Raw genomic sequence first — 8,433 nt, forward strand, 5'->3', positions numbered from 1 at the left:
CACCGCCAGCTTAAACAGTGGGTGCGAGAGGTGAACGCAGCAGAGCCGCCCGTGGAGTCGCGCAGGCTCCTCAAATGGTCCAGCACGCCCATCATTTTTGATCTTGAGGATCACCCTGACCGCACAACCGCGGTCGGGTGCTTGCCGATGCTGGTCTCACCCACCATCCGCAACCTCAAGGTCACCAAAATGTTGGTTGACGGCGGGGCCGGGCTGAACTTGATCTCCTCCGCTGTGATCAAGAAACTCCAAATCCCAGACGGCGAGCTCGAAGAGACCGGTTCTTTCCAAGGAATCAACCCGGGGAGGAGCAAGCCCAAGGGGAAGATCACTCTGCCTGTGACCTTTGGCGGGGAGCTCAACTTCAGAACTGAGCGCATCACGTTCGACGTCGCCGATATCCCATTGCCATACAATGGAATACTCGGCCGTCCCGCCCTCGCCAAGTTCATGGCAGCTTCCCACCACGCCTACGACGTACTCAAGATGCCGGGGCCGATAAGCGTCATCACTGTCCACGGCGACAAGAAGGACGCGCTTATCTGCGCCGACAAGATCTACCGGGATGCAGCAGCTGCGGCAGAAAAGGACACACTCGCCGCTGAAGCTCCCGGGGTGAAGAAGACAAGGACCAAGTCCGGCAAGTGCTATGGGGCCCACTCCGGCAACCGCACCTCTTCGGAGTGCTGCGCCGCCGTCGAGGACGTTCCATCGAGCTCCACCGGCAAGTGTAAGAAGGGGATGGCCGCTCCTCCGGCAACCAAGAAGGTGTCCGCCAAGGAGGACGGCACTGGTGGTACCTTCACCATCAGTGCCACACTTGACAGCAAATAGGAAAGCGCGCTCGTTGCCTTCCTGCGGGCGAATGTCGATGTGTTTGCATGGCGACGATCTGACATCCCCGGTGTTCCCAGGAAGGTAATTGAGCACAAGCTTGCCGTTTGTCCTCATGCGCGGCCCGTCAAGCAGAAGGTGAGAAAGCAAGCCGTGGAGCGCCAAGAATTCATCAACGAAGAGATCAAGAAGCTAGAGGCAGCAGGCCTAGTGAGAGGTGTGATCCATCCGACGTGGTTGGCCAATCCAGTCGTCGTGCGCAAGGCCAATGGGAAGTGGAGGCTGTGCATAGACTTCACCGACGTGAATAAAGCATGTCCCAAGGATCCATTCCCCTTGCCGCGCATTGACCAGATTGTTGACTCCACTGCCGGATGTGAGCTACTCTCTTTTCTTGATGCATATTCAGGCTACCACCAGGTCTTTATGGCCAAGGAAGATGAAGAGAAGACCGCATTTATCACCCCATGTGGCACTTATTGCTTCATACGCATGCCATTTGGACTGAAGAATGCGGGATCAACATTTGCAAGGGTAGTGCACATTGCTTTCGAGCCACAGATCCACAGAAATGTAGAGGCTTACATGGATGACATCGTGGTGAAGAGCAAGAGCAAGGAAACCCTGGTCCAAGATTTGGAGGAGACATTTCAGAACCTGCGCAAGATACAGCTCAAGTTGAACCCCGAGAAGTGCGTCTTTGGAGTCCCCTCCGGCAAGCTTCTCGGGTTCTTTGTGTCACAGAGGGGGATCGAAGCCAACCCCGACAAGATTAAAGCCATTGAACAGATCGAGGCCCCGAAGCGCGTCAAGGATGTCAGAAAACTTGCAGGTTGTGTGGCTGCCCTCAGTAGGTTCATTTCGAAGTCTGCAGAACGCGCCCTACCTTTCTTCAAAATCTTGAAGAAGGCAGGTCCCATGCAGTGGACTCCGGAAGCGGAGGCAGCGCTGCAAGATTTGAAAAGGTACCTATCCTCCACTCCAATACTTGTCGCACCTAGACCACAGGAAAAGTTGTTGCTGTACCTAGCGGCAACCAACCAGGTGGTTAGTGCTGCGTTAGTAGCGGAGAGGGAGGCCGACGAGGAGTCTGCGCCACCGGCAAGCGAATCCAGCGACAAGCAGGGGGCTGCTACGGCGAGCTCTGGCCCCGACAAGGACAACTCTGCACGGGAACAAGATGAAGCGCGGAAGAAGATGGTGCAGCGCCCGGTGTATTTTGTGAGTTCCCTCTTGCAGGGGGCTAGATCAAGATACTCCGGGGTGCAGAAGTTGCTTTTCGGCCTCCTCATGGCCTCGAGAAAGTTGCGCCATTACTTCCAGGCACATGAGATAACGGTGGTCACTCGCTTTCCGCTGAAGAGGATATTGCACAATCCAGAAGCAACGGGCAGGATCGTCGAGTGGGCACTGGAGCTGTCGAGCTTTGGACTCAAGTTTAAAAGTACTTCAACCATACAGAGCCGAGCTTTGGCAGAATTCATAGCTGAGTGGACCCCAACGCCAGACGAAGAAGTCCAAGAAACAAGTGCGCCCGTACAAGAAGCGACAAGTGAATGGGTAATGTATTTTGACGGTGCCTTCTCGCTGCAAGGCGCCGGTGCCGGCGTGGTACTCATCGCGCCCACCGGGGAGCACCTCAAGTACGTTATCCAGATGCACTTCCCGAGAGAGCAAGCGACGAACAATACTGCCGAGTATGAAGGCTTGCTTGCCGGCCTCAGGATTGCGGTCGAACTTGGCATCAGAAAGCTAATTGTGCGGGGAGATTCTCAGTTGGTGGTCCGGCAAGTTAACAAGAGCTACCAGAGCCCTTTGATGGAAGCTTATGTGGATGAAGTGAGGAAGCTGGAGGAGCACTTTGAAGGTCTGCAAATGGAGCACGTCCCGAGAGCTCAGAACGAGATAGCAGATGGCCTTTCAAAGTGTGCTTCGATGAAGTTACCTGTGGAACCAGGGACCTTCTTGCTCAAGCTGACTCAACCATCCGTTACACCATCAATTGGGCAGTCCAAGAAAAGGAAGTTGGTCTCCGGCGACTACTGGCCGGCGGATCTTCCCGAAACCGCCACCAAGGTCCCCAAGATCAACAATCAGAACGCTGAGGAACAGTCCGCTCCTGCAGATCCGAGGATCTGTCCAGTCGAAGCGGGTGTTCCCGACAAGCCTCGCCCCGGCAAGCTTGCCGGGGGATCGCCAGCTCCGGCGGAACCGAAGGTTCTTGCCGTAGAAGCCGGGGTCCCTGCAGCGGCCCTCATGCCTTTAGTCCTTGCCGTCGAGCCCCGGGCTCCGGCATGGGCACAGCAGATCGTCCGTTTTCTGCAAACTGGAGAACTTCCCGACGACCCAGAAGAAATGGAAAAGATAACCAGGCAGTCAAGTATGTACCAGTTCGTGGACAACGAGCTGTACAGAAGAAGACTCAACGGTGTCAGATTGAAGTGCATCTCCAGGGAAGATGGACAGAAGCTGTTGGCAGAGATACACGGAGGCATATGCGGCCATCACATTGGCGCAAGAGCGCTTGTCGGGAAAGCCTTCCGGCAAGGGTTCTTCTAGCAAGAAGCCCTCCAAGATGCAACTGCACTAGTAGCCAAGTGTGAAGCGTGCCAGTTCCATGCAAAGCAGATTCATCAGCCAGCTCAAGCTCTCCAAACAATTCCTTTGTCCTGGCCCTTCTCGGTCTGGGGGCTCGATATCCTCGGCCCCTTCCCCCGAGCCGTCGGGGGCTTTGAGTACTTGTACGTTGCAATCGACAAGTTCACAAAGTGGCCAGAAGTGGAGCAAGTGAGAAAGGTGACCGCACAGTCAGCAGTCAGGTTCTTCCGGTCAATTGTCTGCCGTTTCGGAATCCCCAACAGGATCATCACCGACAACGGTACACAATTTACTAGTCGCACCTTCATGCAGTACGTCCAAGACCTTGGCGCCAAGGTCTGTTTCGCTTCTGTTGCTCACCCAAGGAGCAACGGTCAAGCGGAGAGGGCCAATGCTGAAGTGCTGCGCGGACTCAAGACGAGGACCTTCGACAGGCTGCGCAAGTGCGGAAGAAATTGGATAGAGGAGCTGCCGGCGGCTCTTTGGTCAATCAGAACGACACCAAGTCGAGCCACCGGACAGACACCCTTTGCTCTAGTTTATGGAGCAGAAGCAGTTATCCCCACGGAACTCGTATACGGATCTCCTCGAGTGCTCGCTTATGATGAGCTCGAGCAAGAGCAGCTGCGGCAAGATGACGCGCTGCTCCTTGAGGAAGGACGTCTCCAGGCTGCGGTACGAGCTGCTCGATACCAACAAGCCTTGCGTCGCTACCATAGCCGCAAGGTCAAGGCCAGGAGTCTTGAGGAGGGCGACCTTGTTCTTAGGCGCGTTCAGTCGGCCAAGAATTCCAACAAGTTGACGCCGAAGTGGGAAGGCCCTTATCGGGTGAGACAGGTCACGAGGCCCGGCGCTGTCCGCCTCGAGACCGAAGAAGGCTTACCAGTGAGCAACTCCTGGAACATAGAGCATCTTCGCAAGTTTCACCCATAAGGCACGGTTGCCGTGATCCGCTCCGGCAACCACCGTTTTGTACAGGCCTTGCCGCTGTTGCATGTAACCCCTTGTACAAAGCCAGGCGCAGACCCTGGCAGCAGATAAAGAAACCCTGGTAGGCGACCTTGTTCTTCGGCGTGTTCAGTCCGCCAAGAATTCCAACAAGTTGACGCCGAAGCAGGAAGGCCCTTATCGGGTGAGACAAGTCACGAGGCCCGGCGCTGTCCACCTCGAGACCGAAGAAGGCTTACCAGTGAGCAACTCCTGGAACATAGAGCATCTTCGCAAGTTTCACCCATAAGGCGCGGTTGCCGTGATCCGCTCCGGCAACCACCGTTTTGTACAGGCCTTGCCGCTGTTGCATGTAACCCCTTGTACAAAGCCAGGCGCAGACCCTGGCAGCAGATAAAGAAGCGCTGGCGCCCTAAGTTTTAGCATGCATGCTGAGTCGAGTCTCGTCCTTGGTTAGGGTTGATAGTGCCTAGCTGTCGCTAACCCCTAACTTAGAGGTCGAGTCCGCGTCTTTTTCCCGTCCTTTTCCCTTTGGCTCGCAGGAATTGCATGTCCTTGCCGGGCCGCTCAAGGACAAGGAAGAGGAGAAGGACGAACCAGCACCTACGCCCCGGCAAGCCAGAGTCGCCGGGAGCTGCAACCTCAGATAAGTTTTTGCATCCCTTATCATGCGTTCTCTTATGGACTTTGGAATATGAAAGCCTCCTTTTCTCCTAAAAAGCTACCGTGCTCTCTTAACGACAAGCCCCAGAGCGCGTTCCTGGGGCCCGTTTCGATAGTAGCCGCGGCAGCAAAGGGGAAAACGAGGGGCCGGAACCCGCCTTCTCCCTGCCTCCGCCAAGGGCGTGAGAGAGGTCGAGTGGTGCGGGGAAGCGGCAGGGCCTGTTGCCGGACGAGAAAGTGTCTATCTTAACGATGTAAAGGATTCGCTCCTTGCCGCGGGTTGTACCCGCGAGACAAATGATCCGGCAAACATCCCCTTTTCATTAAAAACATTCCACTCAGGTACAGTTCAGAGAGAATGAAAAACATGAAAGAAGGGATTACAAGATTTAAACGCAACTAAGGCCCGAGGGCTTACAAGCTGAAAAGAGATAAGGTGCCCGTAATCCCTTTCTTGTCTCTCTCCTCAGGAGGTAGGGCAAGGAGGCGAAAAGGGCAAAAGGGGCACCTAGGCGAGCTACGGGTGGCAGAAGGCACCAAGAGAAGATCCGGGGCTCCGCCCGGGGGCTCCGGAGGCTGAATGGAGACGGAGGCGCCGGAGGAAGAGCTGGAAGATGAGGCGGCGGCCTTGCCGCCAGCCTCTTCCTCTTCCGCAGCCTCGCCACTCCGGCCGCCCGAGGAGATCAAGCCCCGGCAAGAGGAGCTTGCCGGGCCGGAGAGAAGACCCCGGTGGTCGTCGCCGCGAGCTAGGGTGATGACGGCGTCTGGGGCGCATCTGGAACACGAGGCACCGGGACGTCAGCACGCCGTCGAAGTCGGCCCGTACTCCGACTTCGCGGCCTTGTCGCCCGCCCTCTTCCTCCTCAGCAGCCCCCCTACGCCAGCCGCCCAAGGAGACGACCCCGGGGAGTTCACGGAGCCAGCGACGCGGATGATGGGGTCGCCGGTGCCACACGGAGCCGTCATCCCGGCGACCGCCCCCCTCGTCGTCGCTGTCGCTCCCCTCCTCGTCACTCTCGCTCGAGGAGGAGCCTTCGCTGTCGGAGGAGCTGTCCACGCAGCACCGAGCCCGGATGCCGAAGTCCCAGAAGGCCTTGACGGAGAGGAGGTCATCCCCCACCAGCTTAAAGTGGAGGGTGAATCCCGCCATCAGGCTGTGGATCCGGGCGAACGACTTCCACCCTCGGCCAAGATACACCGCGTCGGGGCCACGGGATTCGACGTGGACTCGCGTACCACCGATCCCGCAGCCCCTCATGCGCAGGTTCAGCATCTCAGGCTGCTCCACCTCCAACACGCTCGCGAACGGAGCGGGAAGGCGGAGGCGGCGGCGAGGCGCCCGGCGCAGCCTGATGATGAACTCGCAGGGGTCGTCCCCAAGGTGGGCCGCGGGAAGAAAAGGGGCCGCCGGCGGAGGCGAGGCCGGCGCGCCGACCCGTCCGCCTCGGGTGCCTCGGCCCCGTCCACGACCTCGTCCACGACCTCGCCCCCTCCCCCTTCCCCTAATGGCCGGCTCCGCCGCCGCGGGTGCAAGGGGAGGAGGGGCGCGCTGCCTAGCGGCGTCCCTCGCCGCTACAGAAGAAGGACCAGGGTTCCCTCCCTCCATCATAGATGGGAGAAGGAAACCAGAAGCTGAAGAAGGAAGGAGATGGAGTGCGGATTTCCGTTGCCCCCGTTCGCTCCTTATAAAGGGGCGGAGTGGGGGCACGGCCGCCCCGCTCCACCAATCGAAGCGGAGGAAGGGCAGGCGACTGAGGCCGACCCACTACCTCGACCCGCGTCGGCCCGGTTCCCTGCCTCCGCCGCCGCAACCCCGAGTGCATGAAGACCACGTGGTGGGCGCGCAGAGCCGAGGCGACGGGTGAGGCGACCTCTCCGCATCCCGTGATTATGGGGAACGGACGCCCCGAAAGCCGCGCCTCGCCCCCGTTCGTTTATCGAACCGCGCCTCCACGCCTCCCTCCACTTAAAGAGGGAACGGGCGTTTCGCCCCTTTTTCGGAGAAAAGAAATTGTGCACGACGTGACGCGTGCCTGCGCGGTTCAGCCCCGCGCACGCCACCCACGTCACGCACACCTCGCACGCCTCGCCCCCACGACGCCGCGATAAGCGCGCGCCGCCTGGGGAAGGCGCGACGGGTGCGGAGTTAAGGAGCAACGCGACCCAGGCCACGCGTGCCCGTGCACTGTTAGGGCCCGGCCCAACAACGCTCGGCACCGTGTATGGCCCAGGCCCGGGGGCTCCTGTCGGTGTACTAAAGTAGGGGTACCTTAGTACCCCGAACTTGTGCACGGGCAGTTGTAGCCCGCCGCGGCAAGGCTAGCCATGGGAGCACCAAGAGGCTCCACGGCCCTTTTCTGGCCAAGAGAAGACCAAGCATTCAAGACAAGACCCCCGGCAAGAGGAGCTTGCCGGGCCAAGGAGGCAAGGCCCCGGCAAGAGGAGCTTGCCGGGACGACCGAGCCGAAGCATCAAGACCCCGGCAAGAGGAGCTTGCCGGGAAGGCCGTTCCAGGCTCAAGGTTACTTCACTACGCGAGACCCTAGCGAGTGGGGCTTGCCAGGAAGACTAGAAGATTACATCACAGGAGACACGCCTCGGCGTTATACGCGCCCCGGCGGGGCCCGGGGAGCGACAAGCTTCAGAGCCCGGCGAGCTCCCTGGCCCGGCAAGATCAAGACCCCGGCAAGGCACTTGCCGGGGAGAGTTGTGCTGTGTGCCCGCGCTCCAGCTCATCGGACCACGCGTCGCACTGGGGGCTATTCCAGGGACGCGTGGCGGGTGGCTGTGCAGCCAGGGGGACACGGTGGCACTCCTTGGTGGCGAAGCCATCGCCGTGGCAAACGGAGACGCAGTGACAGACGCTTTTGGGGTCGATGGCGACGGGCATTTAATGCCCTTGTCCCCCACTGTCAAAGTAGGTGGCGACCACTGTTCACCCACTGTAGCTCCACTATTCCCGCACTGTTACAACTACCACCCCTTTTACGTTTTTACCCTTTCTCTTACGTTGACACCTGTCGGAGACCCCTTGCACTATAAAAGGAGGCCCGTGTGCAACGTAGAAGGGGTTCGGACATTCGGAATCCAGATCGCTCGTACGCTCGGTGTAGCTAGTTCTTCAAGCTCCCGAGCTCTCCAACTCAATACAAACTAAGCAGGAGTAGGGTTTTACGCGTCCACCGCGGCCCGAACCTGGGTAAACTGCCCGTGTGTTCGCTACGATCTGCTCTTTGTGCTCCCTCCGCCCTCTCACCGGACAGACAAAGGGGCTCCGGTCCCATAGGTGCTCGTGGAGGACAGTTTTCCCCCGACAACATATCACATGGAAAACTTATTTTATTTTATTTTTTTGACATTTCCATAATTTTATTTTGTTTTTTCTAAAAC

Source organism: Triticum aestivum, chromosome 2A, assembly GCF_018294505.1.
Source record: "Triticum aestivum cultivar Chinese Spring chromosome 2A, IWGSC CS RefSeq v2.1, whole genome shotgun sequence".
NCBI classification, from domain to species: domain Eukaryota; kingdom Viridiplantae; phylum Streptophyta; class Magnoliopsida; order Poales; family Poaceae; genus Triticum; species Triticum aestivum.